Consider the following 21,618-nt stretch of genomic DNA (forward strand, 5'->3'; position numbering starts at 1 on the left):
ATCACAACTCAATATTTCCTCTGTGACTGGCTGTGTATCCCCATGCACATTTAAACAGATGTGACCTTGATAAGCAGATAGCAGTGGCTTGGGGCAAACTTGCTAGACAAATGAACGTGCTGTGGCAGATTTATGAAAAGTTATTCCTTTGTGTGGAAGCTCTATCTTTCACCTAAATGGTCTTCCAAAAGTCACTTTTCTTATATACAAAGCATGAGCAACCTAAGAAACTGGTTACAACATCAAGGTGGTTTTCAGAAGAGACGGTTCTGGAGACCATGAGAAAAGGAGCAGCTAAGTGCAAACAGGAAGAGTTCACTTGGAACTCTGTGGCTAGAAGTAGGTGGTCATATTCATTTTCAGTAGTCTGCCTTCTTGGTAAAAGAGCTACTGGATATCCTCCTTGGACAAAGTAGGCTCTTTCATTTAATCTGAATTTCCATCAGAAGAGGTCCTGGATCTCCTTCCTGAACTACTGAGGTTCTTTCATTTACTGTCACCTTTCATCAAGCCAAGAAAACCCACAGCAGCTAAAGAAGTTGAAAGGGGTGTCTGTAAACATGTATTTTCTGTAACTACTGTTAAACAGCATCTGAGTCAGCATCTCCAGCATCTGTACAATCCAATTCCTATCAGTCTCAGGAGTCAGTCAAGTTTTCAGTGGTTCTTCACAGGACAAGGGATCAAAAGCTTAAGTCCCCATCAGTCCTGCTCAGCAGTGTGTGTATGTCAGAGGGTGGCCACAGATATGCAGAAGAAAATGCTTTGCCTTATAAATTCTAAACAAAAAGTGCTTAAACCACTAAAAATTAATACAAAGAAGCTGACTGAAATCACAGGAACAGTGACATCATTAAAAACTCCATTCAGTAACACTGGTATTAGCATGGATGATATTCAATAATCAGTCTGAGCTCAAACTGCTGGCAAGAGACTTTTTTCCATCATCAAGTCTCAGCTTCTTCTGTTTAATCTAATATGTGCATCTGCCACACCTCTCCCCACAGTACATGTCAGAAATCTAAATCTCTTCAAGGTCAAATTCCCAATAGCAGAGTTTGTCTTGTCCTGTAAGGCCGCTGGAGTTATACCCCAAAATTACTCTTTGATCCTTCTTCATTAAAGACTGAAGTGGATTCATAGATTATAAGGGACCATTATGACCATTTAGTTTGGCTGCCTGCATAATACAGGCCCCAGGACCTCCCAAACTCTGTTCCTATTTGAACTAGAACATCTGTCTTAGAAAAACATCCAGCCTTAACTTACAGGTTTCCCTCACCAACCACAATTCTGCCAACCACGGTTTTGAGTATCCACGTTTAATATTCTATGTACCATTTTGGCTACCATGGTATACAGTTTTGAGTAACCACAGCTTTCTGTGGCTGCGCATCAGCCTGCCACCTGCCATTTCTCCCATAAGCATTTTGTCTTGCCAACCACGGGAACCTTCAGGAACCTAACCCTAGAGGTTGGCGAGGGAAAGCTGTATATTTCCCATGATGGAAAATCCACTGCAATCCTTGGTAAGTTGTTTCAATAGTTACCTACCCGCACTGATGAAGAAAATTGCCACTTATTTCTTGCCTAAATTTGGATTGCCTTAGCTTCCATCCAGATGAGATCATTTTGAACATGAGAAACAGATATTGTTGAACTTAGTATGTCCTTGTGTTTTTCACCTGCAGCTTTCAAAACACTTTGCAAATATGGGCAAACATAACACTCCCATATTTGGTACACAGAATACTTGAATCTAGGAGCATTTAAAAGCTAGAGCCTGATATCCTTTCTCAGCTGAGGAAGCCTATTGAAGTCAAGTAAGGAAGACTGGTAGGACTGGCCAGCTATCAGGATCAATCAATGAACTGATGGCAAAATCAGCATTAAAATCTGGGCTATTTAACTGCCAACCCCATACTGAACCAAGAGAAGAGGAGATAAGATATCTTCTTTCATTATATTGCAATACAATTATATTGTATATTAAAATGTACCAGATTGGAGCCATTTTAATCAAATGTCCCATCCCTGAAAATGCCAGTTCTGGATGTTTCAGGGGGAAGGTATACGAAAACATACATCCAGCAATTAAGGAATAACCTGCCCGCAGAAGAAGAATTTTCTTAACCTTTCAGTTAACCTTGAGCCCTGATCCATGAGACTTTATATCCCTTCCAAGCTTTAGGGCTGTTTTTTCCCAATCTTTATTGTTGTGTCCCTGGATATATTTTTCATATTTAAAAAACTGTCCCTTTTTTAATCTAAGCTGTTAGCCTCAATAATATCTTGTGGCAGGGTGTTTCACAGGCTGATTCCATAGTTACATATCATAGTCGTTAAGCATAAAAAGTAGCGTGGCTCCAACTACTATAACCATTAACCTAACAACAGTCAAAAAACTTAGCAGCGGACTGGAATAAAGCATGTTCAGTCTGCAAACGAGTAGTGCCCTTGATTAGCAGCTTTTCTTGCTATTCAGGGATATTGACTTCTGAAAACTGTTACAGCACACTGAGCCATGCTAACTCCATCCCAAAGAGAAAGTCCTTCGCTGTTACTGTTCTTTGTATTTATGGTAGTTTAATTATCAAAATATATCATTAGTCCAATAATGGAAGAGCTATGAAGAGAGAAAGCAAGGACAAAATATTAGACCTCATTTTTCTGGAATAGAATTCCTGGCTGCCAGAACAAAGTCATGCACTTAGGTACATGGAGACAAAGAAAAAAGATACCTAGAAGTTTTATCTGTGAATTCAGCGAGAGCTTTCTAGAAGGGTTTTCTTGTCATTGCCAAGCAGTGAGCATACAGGCAATTTAATATGACAAATAGGTTATTTTCAGTTTTTAAGAGGCACTCAGACCCTGGTTCTTAAAGCGCTACTGCATGTGCTTATCGTTAAGCCTGGGTTTAAACCATCTGCAAGTTAATGGGATTTAAGCATGTTCTTAAAAATAAGCAGGCGCTCAAGTGCTGTTGTTTTTAGGGCATGCATTTTAAGTATTTCCTGAACTGAAGCCTCACCACTTGGGATAGATATTCCTACTCTTTGTATATTTTATATATAGAAGTAACTAAATACTAGCTTGTCTTCTATGGCACTGACCTTAACCACCTCATAGTGAGACCAGCAGACCTTATAAGCAGTGAAATGGACTCTGATCTTCCCTGGGGTCATTTAACTAAAACATACATTTCAAACCAGCGAAGTGTTCATCAGTGTTCTTCAACTCCCAGGGTGTCAAAACAATTAGCAGATCACGGTAAAACTAATGCACTGGGTGCCAATAAAAGCATCTGGCCAACACATGGAAATTCAGTATGACCACTGCATATCTTCTCTACTCACCTTCCAGTACTTACAAACCATTGAGATCAGATTAGGACTGTGTGATTCTCATTTGTAGGGCCTGATTATGCATCTCTGAAAGGAGGTCACTACATTAAATCTTAATTGGCGTTTGACCTATAATGTGAATTGAGGACCCCGACATTTGGTTGCTATTTTGAGACAGCTATATTCACTCTCATGAGGATTTCAGTCTACAAAGTGAGCTTGGGACCCCATAATGTGGAAACAAAGCAACCCACAACTGGGAGAGACCAAACAACAACTGTGTACCAGAATAAATGCACACCGGTAATCTATGAAAGACAAGAATACCCAATTACCTGTGGGGGCACATTTCTCACAAGAAAACCACTCTCTCTCCAATCTCTCAGTCCTGATCCTTAAAGGAAACTTAAAAAACACTTCTCAGAGACGAGCCTATGAACTCCTCTTCATCAGCCTCCTGGATACTAAAAATCATGAACTAAATACAGACATTGGATTTATGACACATTATAACCTGCCTGACATCTGACTCCCCAGGTATCTCTCTACTATTCATTCCCCTTCTCTACCCCACACCCCGCCTGTCTCTCACCCACCGACTCCTCAATTTACATCTTCACTGACTGCCTGTCTTGTATGCAGCCCAGCCCAGCCTCTGGCTTCTTTACATTTCTTACCATCCAGGAAGAGCACACACCAACTGCAGAGACCTCCTCGGCTTGACGAAGTGTTTTTAAACCTGAAAGCTGTCTTAAACATTTTTTTCCAACAATTTAAGTTTGTCTAATAAAAGATAGCAGATTCACCCAAAAAACCCTGTCTGCCTATGTTCTTTGACCAACACGGCTACAACCTACACCCCTGAAACAAAGCAACTACATTTGGGAAGTGGCAAGGGACATTGAACTGAACTCCAAGACTTTTATGTTGTATCTGTTTAAATATGATTGCAAAGCTTTTTCCAAGTTATAGAATCATAGAAAGGTAGGATTGTAAGGAACCTCAGGAGGTCATCTAGTCCAACCCCCTGCTCAAAGCAGGACCAGCCCCAACTAGGTCATCCCAGCTGAAGCTTTGTCTAGCCTTGTGTTGAAAACCTCCAAGGATGGAGCTTCCACCACTTCTCTGGGTAACCTTTTCCAATGTTTTACTACCCTTCTAGTGGGAAAATTCTTCCTAATATCTTGCTGCAACTGGAAATCACTGCACCTTGTTCTGTCATCTGCCACCACTGAGGACATCCCCCCTTCAGGTAGCTGAAGGCTGCTATTAAATCCCCCTTCAGTCTTCTCTTCTCTAGACTAAATAAGCCCAGTTCCCTCAGTCTTTCCTCATAAGTCATGTGCCCCAGCTCTCTCACCATTTTTGTTGCCCTCCACTGGACTGTCTCCAATTTGTCCACATCCTTTCTGCAGTGGGGGGCCCAAAAATGAACACATTACTCCAGATGTGGCCTCACCAGTGCTAAATAGAGGAGAATAATCACTTCTCTTGACCTACTGGCAACTCACCTAACAATGCAGCCCAGTATGCCATTAGCCTTCTTGGCAACACAGGCACACTGCTGACTCATATTCAGCTTATTGTCCACTGTAATCCCCAGATCCTTTTCTGCAGAGCTGCTGCTTAGCCAGTCAGCTCCCAGATGTACCAGTGCATGGGATTGTTCTGTCTTAAATGCAGGACTTTGCACTTGTCATTGTTGAATCTCATGAGATTTCTTTTGGCCCAATCCTCCAATTTGTCCAAGTCACTCTGAATCCTAGCCCTACCCTCCAGCATATCTACTACTTCCCCCAGCTTGGTGTCATCTGCAAACCTGCTGAGGGTGCACTCTATGCCATCTTCCAGATCATTGATGAAGACATTGAACAAAACCCACTCCAGGACTGACCCCTGGGGTGCTCTACCTGATACCAGCTGCCAACTAGACATCAAGCCATTGATAACTACTTTCTGAGCCCAATGCTCCAGCCAGTTTTCTATCCACCTTACAATTCATCCACCCAGCCCATACCTCCTTAGCTTGCCTGTGAGAATGTTGTAGGAGACCGTATCAAAAGCCTTGCTAAAATCAAGGTACACCACATCCACCAGTCTCCCCGCATCCACAGAGCCAGTCACCTCATCATAGAAGGCAACCAGATTGGTCAGGCATGACTTGCCCTTGGTGAATCCATGCTGATGGTACCTAATCACACTTTTCTCCTCCAACTGCTTAAAAATGGATTTCTTGAGGATCCAATCCATGATTCTCCCAGACCAGGCAACTGAGGTGAGGTTGCCTGGTTTGTAGTTCCTGGATCCTCCTTTTTCCCTTTCTGAAATATGAAAAATCCAAATATCTCAAAATCCAAATATCTATCTAAATCAATTAGCATTTCCTCATCTCCTCCTCACTGTGGCAACACAGTTGGGGGTAAGTGGATGCTAAAGATAACTCTGTCTTGCCTTGAAGGTCAGTGGACGGAATTATATCTGTCAGAACAAGAATATGCAGCCAGATGATAGCCCCACTGTTTGCATGGCCTATACCATAGGCCATGCAAACAGAGTCTGGAAGTCAGTTCTGTGATGCTTTGGTGCACTCAATATTTCAACACAGGTGCAACAGAACAAAATGCAGGTGCAAATCCATGCTCATCAAGATACAAACAAACCCAGTAGTGTGTTCATAGGATCATAGTTACCAGAAATTGTTAAAAACATTAAAATAGAGCTGTAATGCTATGGTGTCCCAAAAGACACAGATGATCCCAACCAAGTCTTGATTCCATAAAGTTCTGAGTTCTCCATATGCATTTTCAGATTGGATCTACTGAGCGTCATCTAGTATTTTGGAATTACCTTTTTGTGAATAATATCAAGAAATGGGGAATCCACCTTTTTGCATGTGTGTATACCACCTTTCATTTGGGAATCTCAGAAGAGCTTGACTCACATTCATTCATTAAGCCTCAATTGGATCCATTTAATGTATTATCAGTTGACTGACCTCAGTTTATTATCCTGGTCTCTGCAGAGAATAGAGTGTAGAAAGTATTATTCTCTAACATCTCCTGTTGGCAGCTGTTTGAAAGAGACACATTAGACCGTGGTGCTAGTGAGCTACCTTCTAAAAAGATGAGACGGTAAATAATTTTCCAGACAGAATTGGATGGTGATGTGAATTCAGTGTGATTATAAAAGTCCCATTCACTTCAGTGCTGTATTTCATTAATAAGATACATTTTTCACATAGCTTTGGATCTGGTTCAGACTCCAGCTTTTTAGTTAAAATGTTCATCTTTTTTTACTACGTGTGTATTAGCACAGCTAATAGTTATGTTAAGACATCCTTTCAATGGAATTTTCATTGACTCCAAACAGAGATGGTTTTTGTGTATATCACACAGCAAATGCACCCAGAAGGAACCTGATGCAACAAACCCTTCCTTTGCAACATAGATGGGATCCAAAACAAACCTTCAATACTCCTGACTTTACTGCCCAAGGAACCAGGCATCTTACAAATAAATACTGAGCCACAGCTCTGTAGGGAAGCTAAGAATAAATCTGTTTCACCTGAAATGGAATGGTAAGTAGAGTTCAAGGTTGCTACTGAATTGGTGGCCAAATGCCAGTACCATTCACTTCAGGACAGCATAACATGATTCATTTGATAGCCTGACCAACAAATCTAGAAATAAAATGTAGCCTTCTCCTTCTGCAGTAGAAGTCCTGGGTATTACTGAATGGCATCAATATCTTTGTGTGGGCTGTTCACTTGTACAGAACTAGGACAGTACATCAGATGTATTTCCAAAAGGCTACTCATCTTGCCAGTAGAATAAAAATGCCAGTCCTGACTGTCTTATCTGTGTATCTGCTGGAGCTCATTCATTTACAGTCTCTGCCACTCTTTTTGGGTCTATTTATGTGCTCTTCCCATTTGCATGTTGTATAGTTCAGAAATGTTTTTCCGTTTGCTCTCTTTTTTATGCTCACGTTATTCATGTGTATATGGAGTAGCACATCTAGCCTCAAAGCAACAGTGCAACAATTAATTGCAGCTCACATACAGCAAATGGAATGGGTCATAAAACGTGTGTGGGGAGGAAATTGATTACCAGATCTCTTGCCAAAATATTTCAGATCCAGTGTTTAAAAACACACACACATGCAAACACTAGGATACCATCTCTGCTTGTAATTACTCTTTTACCACTGTCCTTGTGATAGAACATCTGTTATCTTCTCACCAACTGTCTTCCCATAGCTTTGGCAACCCTCAAGAGTATTATGGTGTGTGCTGATGTAGCAGCTTCTTGTATCCTTTGTGATCTTTTGCTATTCCCCTGGGTTTGTCACAGATCGCTGTGTTTAACTATTTCTGTCTCAGGGCTGCACTTCTAACCCATTGTATTTTTTTCTATGAAATGTTTTGTCCCATCCATCATTCTTAGCCATCTTACCAATTACATAACAGTAATATCTCAAAGAAGTAAAAAGTTAGTAAAGATACATTGGACTACGACTCAGGATATTTACCTTCAGGTGTTTGCTCTAACATACTCTTTTCCTCTTTGACACTGGGCAAGTCATTTAATCATTCTCTCCTCTTTTATATACATATAAGGCCCCCATTACTACAGTACCCCATGGTCTTTAATGTATTTCTACTCACAGCTCTTGTGAGATAAGGGAGTGCTACTTTCTCCTTTTCACAGAAGGGGAACTGAGGCAAAGCAAGGAATTGCTCTCAAGTTTTCCTAGTCCCAGAATTGCACCTAACTACTGGGCCATCCTTCCTTTGTATCCCTCAAGTCTCTCCATGTATAAAACATTTATTTTGCTTCCTTTCTCTGGGTTGTCTGTTTAAGCTTTAATATATCTAAAGTTCTTTGGAATGGAGTTGGCTTTTTTTTAATCTGTGTGTACAGTGCTTGGAACAATTGGGCCCTTGTGGGGAGGCCATTAGTGGCCAGTCTACAGGTACAGGAGATGAACTAATAACTGAGATAAAAGGGGGTCAAGAATTTACTGTGTGTCGAGACGCTTAATAATAACTGCTCTTATCTGGAGGTAAGTGGAAGCTAAATGGCTGTTCTGTAGCCTTCAATGAAAGAGATTTTTGCTGGGTGAGCTGTTGTAGTTCAGCTTTCATCTCCAGTAAGGTAAGACCCTACCCTCTTTTACCTCATAGTACCTAATTTGCCTGACCATCCAATAAATTAATTATAATAATAATATAGAGTTCTGTATTATCCTCTGTCTGAGGCCTTCAAACATTAGTGCCCCTTAGGAGATAAGTCAGTGTCGCTGTGCCAATTTACAGAAAACGTTTAAGGCACAGAGAAATGAATTGCCCAACATTACACAGATATTTTTGTCTTCCAGATGGAGGACCAGTTTTCAGGTCTCAACTGCACCACCACCTGCATCTTTTGTATGGTGTGTGTCTGGCTGCAGGCTCAGTCCTGCTACCTGAAGTTGCATTATCTTTGTCAGCACTTGGATGATGCCTTGTAGAGTTTTTCAGTTAGATATTTTACTTCCCCTCTGAGCTGTTTTTTTCCAATCACTTTATTGTCTTAATCAAGCATTTAATTCATACAGCGTCTTTCCTACAAAGTATCTTAAAGTGCTCTGGAATATAAAACAGGGGGTGTGTTAATGGGTAAACAAGGCATAGGATAACTATTCAAGAGAGTTACTGTGCACAAGGGAATGATAACAACACAGACTGCAGAACATCTGACATCCTTACAATGTGTTGACTGCAATTCTGTAGGTATCACACCACACTCCTCCTCAGAGGGCAAACACCTTTATTAGGTCTCCCACTCCTTTCAGGATCCAGTTTAAAACTGACCTCCAGGATTTCACATCTCAACATGGACTTCTTAGAAGTGCACCTTGTTTCTCTTTGACCCTTCCCTCCTTGCTGTGCTCTCAGGAACAGCTTCATGTTCTCCTCTGCAGCATGTGCTACTAACCACAGCCTTCCTGAGCTTCACTTTCGAATCACCCTCCAAATCTCATCATCTGCTTTTCTTCCTTGTCTCTGCCTCTACTATCTCTCAACATCTGCAACTGACCTTGAGATTGAAGGTTGTGTGTGTATGTGTGTGGATGCATATAGATGTTCCAGCAGGTAATGGGTCAGATTTATCCGTCATGTAAATCCATTGGGCCAACCTCTCCATGATGTTTCTTCATTTACAAGGAACACATTTGGAGTCTTTACATGGCTCTTTTCTAGAAACAGTAATTGCCATATTGGATCATACCTATGATCCATGTAATCCAATCTCTGCTGATCCATATATCCTGTCTCTGACAATGGCCTGTACCAGATGCTTCAAAGAAAGGTACAAGAACCCTCATGAAAGACATTTATGGCATAACCTATCCACAGGGGAAGTTTTTTTCTAATCCTCATTAGTGAAATGTTTGTATTTAGTGGATACATTATATTGATTGTTATTTTTGGTCTGCAGCTCACTCTGGAATTAGTTTCATTTAAATTCTAATCCCTAGATAGAATCCAGCACTTTCTCTTTTAAACAATTTACTAATTTCTAATCCATCTGGTTTCCTTGTCAAAGGGACTATTTCTCAGTGGTACCTCAAATGTTAAAATATTAATGACGGTAGAGTTTAGAAGCCTGAAAAAGCTGTGTTCTCCCAGCAATAAGGATGAACCTAATGATCTCTGTGCTTTTGCTGCCACAGAGCAGATACGTTATACAGGAGACATTAGACAGACTTGGCATCTTTAATAAAACATGACCTGGATTTCTACAGAAGCATTTAAAATCATTTAAATCCTTTAACATTATGTGAAATAGCAGAGCTTTTTATAAATCTGTTCAAAATATTCTTTAAATTCAGTGACAGACTTTATTAATATCTGGCTCAGATTTGTACTCTGCTCCCCATTTGTGTCATGTTTATGTGTGTTTTCCTCACTTGGTTGATTTTTTTAAAACAAATATAAATGCTAATAAAGGTACCGCATTCAAAGTAGAAATAATACTATGAATGTCTATAGTAGATGCCAAACTTTAGCAGCTTGTCTAATTAAGTAGCTTGATTTTCAGAAGTTTAGAGCACCCAGTAGTTCCCACTGGTGTCAGTCTTTGAACACTTCTGAGTCAGACAAGATGCCACTCTAATACGGATGTGGGTTCACTAGGAGCTGGACTGACATCACCAACAGATTTCAGATGGTTACCCAACAACTATGAGGTAACAATCAACAGCCATTATTGATCTGAGGCAAATTGAAATGGGTGACCTGAAAAACTTCCTGACTTGATCTAAATAGGAATCTTTCAGATTACACTTATTGGGTTTCTGACCAGCACCCAAATGCTATTAACAGTGCTTACAGTCATCCATGTGTTTGATCTCACTGCTTTGGGAGGAAAGACAAAGCTAGCTCTAGCTATAATTTTTTTAAAGAGCCTATGGGGGTGAATGACCAACTCCAGTTGTTCTGCAGGGCACACTTCTTTTAGACCTTTCTAAAAATCTCGTTGTAGCAGTTTGGGGATTGCTTGGCTCAAACAGTCTTTAAAACTCAACTCAGTTCTTTATTTTCCTGAGCACGCTTGCCTCACAGGAAGTGCCAGAACATAAATCCTCAAATCCGTAAACAAAGGTAAACATCGTCCACACAGTCCTGTGTGTTCTCCAGACCCCAAGAGCATACTCTCCTTTCCCTGGTAGCCTTCCAACTTCCCTTTATGCCAGCTGATTATTCCTATCAGCTGGCCCAGTCCTCCTGGGCAGACTTGCAATCAGGTCTCAGTGCCCACAGCTAGGCTGTAACCTCTGCAAGCCTGCAGACTGTTACAGCTAGGGAGGCCATCATAGAGCACATTCTGGTTTTCTGCTATTCTGTCCTCTATTGATACGAAACCCAATACCTTTATGTCCTCTATTTTTCTCTTCAAGGCAAAAACAGAGGACATAAAGGCATCAGGTTTCATATCAATAGAGGACAGAGGACAACCGGACTGTCCTCCATGATGGCCACCCTAGCTCCAGCCTGCTGTGTGCAGCCTGCTACCAGCTTCTACAAAACAGCAGCCTGCTACACATGTTCCAAATTCAAAATGGGGGAAAGGGAAAATAAGAGTGAAAATGCAACAAGAAGTAAGAGAACCTGAGCAAACAGCACTGGCCTCTGAGTAAGGAGGGGGAATGGAAGTTTAATTTTCATCTACGATCATGTGCAGCTTGTATCTTTTAAGGAGAAGAAAGACATGGTTATCTTTCTGCACAAGGCATAGTTTTCTCTCTGCAGGCCCTACACAGTAACTCTTCAAGATAAGGAGTAGTCAGTTCGGTGACTGCAGAATTTCACCAAGGGCTAGTTTCAGCATTCTGCTGGGTTCTGTCTGAGTCGGGACTGCAAGCTTTATGCCTAGGATAATGCACTGTTCTCCAAGTGAACCTTATCTCTACTGAAGCAAATGAAGATGCTTGAGGGAAAGTTTGAATTCAGATCTCAGCCAGGAGCTGAACATTGATTGTCCTACATATACTTATTAGGGCTGTGCGAGTCTTCGGACAGAGCTTCGGATCCAGAGAAGCTTCAGACACTTTGGGGTCTGAAGCAGCACATGCAGGTCAAAGCACTGGCCTCGTTCGGCTTCCAGAAGCACTTCAGAGCTTCCAAAGCGCTTTGGAGCTTCCTTGGAGATCTGGCCATAGGGTATAATGGGGAAAAATAAAATATATATAACTTTGTTGTTTTTTGTCCAATTTGGATGAAAATTTCCAGGGTGGTAGACTCTGCAGAGAGAATGAAGTCTGCCAAGCTTCAAGAAGATCGGTGCAGGGATTGGGGGGAAATGCACCCCAAATTCTTGAAAGCAAAACTCATTTCACATCTAGGCGTTACAACATAGGGGGTTGAAAACTGCAGGGATGGTAGCCTATGCTGAGACCACAATGACTGCTAAATTCAGTGCTTGTGGGACTGACTGTCTCCGTCTCGGGGCGTGGGAGACATTGCTGCAGGCCTGGGTGCTAAGCTACTATGTGACCAGTTACCAATCAATCATGATTCACTCAGGGACCAGCTCAATACACAGGACCTAGCTAATGTAGCCAGTTAATTGCCATCAATTAGCACCTACAAAACCAGGCTAAGGAGAGGAAAGATTCAATACAGACAATCAACTGCCCCAAGACAGACACAATCAGTCCCACAATCACCCATGGCACGAGTTTTGCCTGTCAGCAGCTAGGGGTGCAGGGCCCCAGAACCCCCCTGCACCGATCTCCTCCACAGCTGGCAGGTGTCGTGGCCGCAGCAGGGGCCACCATCCCTGCAGCTGCGCCGTAACACACCCAGTGTCACCCATGGCACCAGTTTTGCTTGTCTGCAGCTTGAGGGGCAGTTCCCCCCAAATCCCTGCATCGATCTTCTTGCAACTTGACAGGCTTTGTGGCCTCAGTAAGAGCTATGACCCCTGCAGTTCTGACCCCCTGTGGTGTAACACATAGACATGACAGGAGTTTTGCTTTCAAGAATTTGGGGCACAGTTCCTCCAAAACCCCTGCACCGATCCTCTTGAATCTTGGCAGGCTCTGTGGCCTCACCAGGGGCCACCACTCCTGCAGTTTTCACCCCCCTGCGGTGTGACACACAGCCATGACATGAGTTTGGCTTTCAAGAATTTGGGGTACAGTTCCCCCCAAACCCCTGCTCTAATCTTCTTGAAACTTGTCATATTTTATGCTTTCAGCAGAGGCTACCACCTCTGCAATTTTCATCTAAATTGGATGAAAAATAACAAAGTTATAGATATTTCATTGATTCCCCCATTATACCCTATGGCCAGATCTCCAAGGAGGCGCCGAAGCTTCGGAGCTGCTTCAGTCGGATCGAGGTGGAAACCCGATCCAGAACTCTGGATCAGATCATGGCCATCCAAAGCAGCTGGATCCAAAGCTGGATTGGATCACTGCTGACTCACACAGGCCTAATACTTATGGCCATACAATAACTGGCATGCAAGGAGTCACACAGTGCAAATCATCATGAAGCTCTATTTCATCAGTCTGTTCACTCAGATGATGACGTGATGAGTATTCACTGAATGGTCATTAATGTAACCCTCCCATAAATAAAAACCTAGTGCTTTACAACTCCAAAACAGTATTTAGACACTAATAATTCCCTCCAATGCTGCCCCTTTCCTCTCCCTGCCCTGAATACCATGTCAAGTAAAGCCATGTGAATGACTGGTATTTTTTCAGTTTGCTTGGAGCTCAGAAAAAAAAGTGTTTGGCTTGGGAGGGGAGGTTGAACGAATTAAATTTTTCTTGTGAAACAACAGTTTGCTAAACTGGGGAAAAGGGGGATAGATTCATGGAACTGTTGGAGGAGGAGTCATTCAGTGTTTCAGGGGCTAGAGATCTCACCCAGGTATAGGACACTATGTTCAATTCCCTCCATTGCCACATAAGAGCTGAACACACAGCTCCAAGAAGAGAGTCTCGACCAGACTATAGGGTATTTATTCTCAGAAGGAATCTTCCTTGGACCCTCTTGTTGCAGCTGGTTCCACTTTTCTGTAGAATACTTAAATAGTTATTGAGATAGAGACCATGATGATTAGAATGACTCTCTAGCTTACTGTGTAGACCAGTCACCTGAAAGATGAAAGACCCATATTTTTGCTCCAGTGAAATAGGCATACAAAGTGGAATAGTGTCCACAGGAGAGACCAACAGCATGCTGCTGTAAGGTATGCACAGCCTGATGGGGAGGGCACCTTCAGGCTGAGAAGGGAATGGGACCTGTGGCACTCACATCCTGGGTGACTGCTCTAGTTACCAAGTAAAAGGGTCTTGCCACCCTTAATTTTGTAAATCTAGCCTTTCAGTGGTATTTCTTCTGTTTTTCTTACAGTAACTGAAATGAAATGAAACTGTCTGTGAAGGGGAGGGAGGTCAAGTGGAATTTTTTTACACTGAACAAAATGAAGTTTTTCATTTTGCCAAGAAAAAATCAGAAATGTTACTTTCAGTTCAAGCTGAAGTGATTTTTTCTTTCAGCAACTGAACCAAAACATCAATTATTTGGACACCCCTACTTTTGTCATTGTTGTCTTCTCCTTCTCCTTCTTCTTCCTCTGAAAAATATGACAAAATAGACTGAATTTATAAAACATGATGGACTAATTATGCCCAACTATCTTTTTATCTGAAAAGATTTCAGTTGAGTAGCCCACCAAGCCCTAATGCACGCCTGGGCAAAATATGGCCCATGGGCCAAATACAGCCTGCCAACAGATTCAATCTGATCCATGGGCAGCTGGCAGCTCTGACCACCATGTCATGCTGGACAGGCAGGCAGGACTGCTTCCACCCAGCAGCATCAGCCCATGACAGAAACATCAGCTGTGGACCTGGGGTGGGGGGGCAGGCTTTTCTACCACAGCGGCCAGGTGGCAGCGTGAGCTGTGGATGCCACCAGCAGGTTGAGGAGTCTGGATGCAGAACCTACTGGCAGCGTCCAGAGCTGATACCATCCCCCACGCAGTGTGGTGGAAGCTCTTGCCCAGAGCCCTGACCTAAAACTTGCCAGCAGCATCAACTGTGGACCCAGGCAGAAGATTTTTCTGTGTTAGGCAAGCAGCAATGTCTCTCTCTGTCCTTCTCTCTCCTCATCTCTCTGTTTCTCTCCCACTCCGTCCCCCCCTCCAGAACCTGGCCAAAACTGTAGTTCGCCAGGAGCTCCAGTGCTCAGCTGTGGACCCAGGCAGGAGCTTCTGTCATGCTGGGTGGGCAGCACCATCAGCTGTGACACTGCCGGTAGGTTTCACATCAAGGCCCCAGAACCTGCTGGCTGTGTCCATAGCTGATGATGCTGCCTACCTGGTGCAACAGAAGTTCCTGCCCGGGTCCACAGCTGAGCATTGGGGCTACTGGCAAACTACAGCTTTAGCCAGGCTCGGAAGGGAGGGGGAAGGGGGGAGGGAAGGAGGGGAAGAGAAACAGAAAAGAAGAGAAGAGAAGAGATAGAGACAGAGAGAGGAGAAGAGAGAGACAGACAGAGAGAGAAAAAAGAGAGGGAGAGAGGGAGATGGAGAGAGGGAGAAAGAGAGATGGATGTGGTCCTCAACAGGCCCACAAAACTCATTAAGTGGCCCACCAACCAAATATTTGCCCACCCCTGCTCTAGTGTCATGCAAATAAGTCAAGTATCACCAACTCCATTTTATAAAGGGTAAACTGAAGCAGAAAAGCTGTGATGTCTGCCTGTGAGAGTTGATTCCATTTAAATTAAATCTAAGTTTACCAATTTAATTAAAGTGGTGTAAACCCCTGTGTAGCTAGTTCAATTTACAAGGGAATTGTTTCAATTTCACTAAAGCCAATTTTGTGATTTAGACAGAAATATGAATGTCTGTGTAGCTCTAGCCTTTTTCTTGGGCTTCACTAAATTTAAAATTAGGCCCTTAGTTAAAATGGGGCAACTTCCTTATTTAGATAAGTTCCATGTGGCTGGTGCAAGAAAACTCAGTGAACAGAGGACTCAAAGGGCACTATAGCCACAGTCCTGGAAAAGATCAAGTAGTTTGCAACCATATCCTCTGGATGAGGCATGTAGTAAAGCCTGTAGCACACTCTCAAGCAGACCCAAACATCTGAGACTCAAAGAATTCCTGAGTCTTAGCTAATCCCTACTTGCATGATGGCCATCAACAAATCTAAACAGGAAACTGTGGAACAAGAAATCATCCACAGATTAGATTGTGTTAAGTATGGTTTAAATAAAATCTATGGATTCTTATTTCATCATTTGGGTTAGCTTTGGTCATTCCTTTATTCCCATGGGTTTAATGTGTGTTTGTTTGTCTCTCCCAGGACTACCCTTCTCCCCACTCTCCCTGCTCTCTCTCTTTCTCTCTACCCCTCCCTTATGTTTTATATTCTAATTTCTCTATGCTTCTTATACTGTGCTTTCTGCATGTCCTTTCACAGCATTTGATTCATGGAGTCATAGAATCATAGATGCATAGATGCTAGGGTCGAAAGGGACCTCAACAGATCATCGAGTCTGATCCCCTGCCCTAGGCAGGAAAGAGTGCTGGGGTCAGATGACCCAGCCAGATACCTATCCAGCTTTCTCTTAAAGATCTTAAAGAGGTAGGGGAGAGCACAACCTCTCTTGGAAGCCCATTCCAAATTCTAGCCACCCTTACTGTGAAGAAGTTCTTTTTGATGTCCAGCCTAAATCTGTTGTCTGTCAGTTTGTGACCATTGTTCCTTGTTATCCCAAGAGGCGCCCCAGGGAACAGAGTATCTCCGGTTCCTTGCTGCGTCCCCCTAACGAATTTGTAGGCAGCCACAAGATCACCTCTCAGCCTTCTCTTGCAGAGGCTGAAGAGATCCAGGTCCCTTAATCTCCTCACAGGGTTTGGCCTGCAAACCCTTAACCATATGAGTGGCCCTCCTCTGTACCCTCTTGAGTCTATCAACATCCTTCTTGAAGTACAGCGCCCAAACTGGATGCAGTACTCCAACTGCGGTCTGACCAATGCCCAATAGAGGGGAAGTATCACCTCCTTGGCTCTATTTGTCATGCATCTGCTAATGCATGATAAAGTGCAGTTAGCTTTGCTGATGATTTCATCACACTGATGACTCATGTTCATTTTGGAGTCCGCTAAGACTCCGAGATCCCTTTCCGCTTCTGTGCTGCTGAGGGATGAAGTAAGCTACAGCTCACGAAAGCTTGCTGTGGTAGCTATATCTACATATACATATACATAATATATATATATGTATATGTATGTATGTAATTATATATATATATCACATACATACATACATCACATACATATATTCATATTTTGATTAGTCTATAAAGTGCAAATCAAGGGTTACCATATTTCCAGGATCAAAAAAGAGGATACCTGTGGGGGGAGGGGGCAGGGTATATGATTGTAGGGGGAACAGTGATATGCCCATGCCCTGCCTCTGCCCCTTGCTCCTAAGCTCCTGCCCCCCCAGCCCTGCTGGTGCCCCTCACTCCCAACCTGCAACCTCTGCCCTCCAGCCCTGTTGGTGCCCCTGCCGACCCAGAGCTCCCTGTCCCTCCAGCCCTGCTAGCCATGCAGCTACTGCCCGTGTGCACATGCACACACACACACTTACTTGCCCCGGCCCATGTGCAGAACACGTGATCCCCGACACCCAATCACCTTGCCCACTGCTCCCAGCCCCAAGCATCCAAGCTGCTCATGCCTGGGAGAAGTGGAGGCAAAGTAAAAACCTGGACATTTGCTCAGATTTTAAAAACCTGCCTGGACACAAGGACAGGGGACCAAAAAAGAAGACATGTCCAGGAAAATTTGGACGTATGCCTGTTAATCAACTTGAACAACATACCAAGGAGCTCTAGGACTGAAAGGGTGAACTCTCACGGCTTGAACTAAAGAGCCAGGCTACTGACTTGCAGCTGAAAGAGACTTGCCTCTTTTGTGGATCACACACAAAAAGCAATGCAAAACATGCTGGCCAGGGGCCTTAGGTGCATATGCGTAGGACTGGTGAAGAGCAGACCTGAAAACTGGAGTTCAGTTATATTAACAATTTAGATTCTGCTATGTCTGCTGTGATGTCAGGACAGAGAGCTCTGGGTATGGCTGATTAAAGGAAATGAGTCTCCCTTCACAAACTGTGATGGAAAGCATCAGATCTTAGGCCTCTGCCCCTGTTAGCTCATCCTAAATTCCCTGACCTGCAAAGATGAACAACTCCTTCAATAGAAGGAACAGTTCCTGCTAGGAGGGTTACTTTTTTGTTTTACTTTTTTGTTTTGTTATATTTTGTGACAACAGCTTAGCGAGAGATGGAGAGAGATTTCAGAGCGGGCTTATTATAGAGCTCTTTTATGCAAGCATAGCCTCTGCACTGGCTTTAGATTTTTTTTCAGTCTGATTATATAGTACAGTCAGTGTTGTAAACTGCAGTGGAGCCAGTTAGCAGCCTTCCCCATAAAAAAACCAGCTGAAAGCCCTTCACTGTTGCTATGCATTTAATTTCCCTATTCAGAGGCCAGGGAGAGCAAACACAGCCTGCATATGGAAACTTTTAATTAAACAGTGTGCTACTAATATGGAATAGATTTGTTTCTAATGGGAGGGTTTAACTGGTTTGTGTGAAAAGCTCAAAAGAGGAGTGAAGTTGTGGGAGGGGCAGAGAACACTTGTCTACAGCTTTAGCAAAAAAAAAAAAAAAAATTGTCCATTTATCAAACAGTTTTCCCTGTGAGTTGAAGCTGTTCCAATTGCATGTCAGTGGCATTGGCCATGTTTCATTAGGAATTATTTGTAAAAAGGTGTTTGAAAAAGAGCATTGATTCATTTTGGGGTGTTTTTGTATTTATCTTTCTTTGTCTCAGATCTTCATCATTATGAAGCGGAATTTTAGGGTAAATTCTCTCTGAATGGCTATTTTCTAGGGTAGAGAAGAAAAATCTATTTTTCTTCCACTCTGATAGAAACTCAAGCCAAAATTTTCCAAATTGGACACTTACATTAGCAGTCTGATTTGCAAGAGTTGGAACCCAGAGAGTATATAGTAAAATCAGCAGGAGCGAATGTGAACTGTGTGTTTGTGAATAGCAAACTTTACTGTATTTACTTGCATACTAGTATTGGGGTGAGTATATTAAGTGAGGAAGGTGATTTTTCTTCACTGGAATGGAAATATGCAGATACTGCTTAAATGGATGGCTGCCCAGATGACTCCCACTTGTCCCTGGCCCATCAAGCAGAAGGGGCAGGGTTCAGTGTTAACCCTCTCACGGAAGTAGCTATTGGGTGAGCATTATAGCTTGTGACTGAAACAGCGATTGAGTTGGCTCAGGGCAGGTGAGATGCTGAATGCAATCTGTAGTATTTTCATGAGGCTTGGAGTGTGAAAACAGCACTTTATTCTTTATAGGAACTTATATTGAGAACTATTTACAGTAAAGAAGTAACAGTCTTGCTGTTGCCCTTGCAAGGGTCTGGGGCTTATCCTTGTTGTTCTCCTGCCATACCAGGAAGTTCCTGCTGCCTTACCCAAACTGTCTCTTGAGATGCCACACTTCTGGACACACTGGCCATGTCCAGATGAGCGCAGACACGTGGTATGTGGCTCTACAGACATGTCTATGGTGCCACATACCACATTTTCAGTTGCTCTCCATGTTACAAGGGAACAGTGTGAAGGGTTTCTTTGACCCCTGGATATCCAGGAGACAAAAAACCTGCAGAGAAAAAAAGCAAAGCAGCACATTCACAGGCAGCGCACAGTGCTCCCCTACCCCATGCTTCCCCTACTCAATGCACACGTGGCATGGGTATTCACTGGGGACAAGTAGCAGCAGCACAAGGTGCACTGCTGCTAGTTCTCCTTGAAGAACCTAGCATCCACACTATGTGTGGATACAGCCTCCATGTTTTCAGGACTTACTATGTGTCGCACAGTCGGTCATGGCTCTGGGAAAAAAATCATTCTCCCTTCCAAAATCCAAATGTGTGTCTTATTGGGGGCAATGTAGTATACAAGAAAATATGACTGCTAACCCTTAACATCTAAGTTTCGAAGACTTGGCCTCAATCTTGGCAACACAGCACCAACAATGTATAGCTTTATTACAGAATTGTGTGGCTTGATTCCCCATTATCTTGCACCCTGTGTGGTTATTGTCACCTGGGCAAACTGCATTTGGTGGCTTTTTTTCTCCCACCTTTGCACTTAATTTACACAGAGGTAAATTGCTACCCAAGGTACCAGGCAATTGAAAACCAAGCCCATATTCTGCATTGTAGTTTTCCACCTACCTCATCTTCTTCCCCATGTAGACACATCATGGATTTGATTCTGCTCTCTTTTTCACCAGTGAAACCCTATTAGCCTCAGCAGAGTTCTTCAGATTTTACATAAATAAGATCAGAACCAAGCCCACATTCACTCATATCAAGTCCCTGCCAATTTCTTCACATCTGCCTAGGTGGAAATCAATCTTCCTCTACATCAGTAATTTACAGCACTTTCCATATAGAAAAGTTGCTTGAGACTAGAGTTGACTGGTGAACAACCGTTCCATTTCACAGCCACGTTTGAGGTTTCAAAATTTATGATCATTCCATACCAGAATGAAATCAAAACCTTCCTAATGGTTTTCTGAGAGTAGCTTAGTGTTGAAATGTATGTTTTCAGATCAAAACCTGAGCTTTCCCTTTTGGGAAAGGGTTTATGTCCTGGTTTATGCTGACCTTGGCTTTGGAAGATCCAGGTGCAAGTCTCTGCTCTACCTAACGTAGATAGAGCAGTTTCTCATCCCAGACCATTGTGAATCAGGCAGAACAGGAACTTGAAAATTAGTCTCTCTCATTCCAGGCCCCCACCGTCAGACTATGTAGTACAAGAAGGCCTCATTCTCTACACCTTTTCCAACTAGAAATGTTATTAAAACCAGTATGTCTCAGTAATATGCTTTGGTGAAACAAAATTTCAGCAAAAAGTCTCTGATTGGCTCTCCTAGTAACAAAAGCAGTAGCTCACCTCCTCCAATAAGTGAATGGAAGGCCTCAGCATTTACATCATCACACGCCAGAGGACACACTTCTTCCCTAGGAAAATGAACTTTTGGACAGTGAGCATATACAAACTACATGGCAAGTTTTAGAGCATCGACTATAATTGTTTTTCCTGTTTATACTTGAAAACCTATTGTAGCTCTTTTTTTAAACAAAGATTTGCTGCACCTTAAGGAAATTATTTGACTTCCTATTATAAGCATGTGCTGCAAACACTCCCAGCCTATCTGGTCATACAGACACATGTATGAATCCCCTTTCTACTCATCTGAAAACTTTCTGTTCCTTCTGTTTCTGACACATTTCTATTCTCAAGTTCTGACCTAGAACTTATCTTCCTGCAGCAAAAGAGAATTCAGTAGTTATCAGTTTGCTACCAGGATTTTATATAAGATTCATGAGGGTTTGGCTTAATTGAAGGTCAATGTATTGAAAGAAGTTTTTATTAGCAACAGACAAACTAGCTTGGCTAAAAAAAGATGCAATCCAAAAATGAAACCTAAAGCTCAATATACCTGAACCTTTCATGTGGTTCAAAAACACTTAGTTAATATAAAAATAATGTCTTTCTCACATTTCTACACCTCTGCAGTAGGGCTCAAATCAGACCAACTTATGAAGTTTCAGCAAGTTGTCATTCTTCAGAACCTAAGCTTTTATTTAAACAG

This window comes from Alligator mississippiensis, chromosome 8 (assembly GCF_030867095.1).
Source record: "Alligator mississippiensis isolate rAllMis1 chromosome 8, rAllMis1, whole genome shotgun sequence".
NCBI lineage: Eukaryota > Metazoa > Chordata > Crocodylia > Alligatoridae > Alligator > Alligator mississippiensis.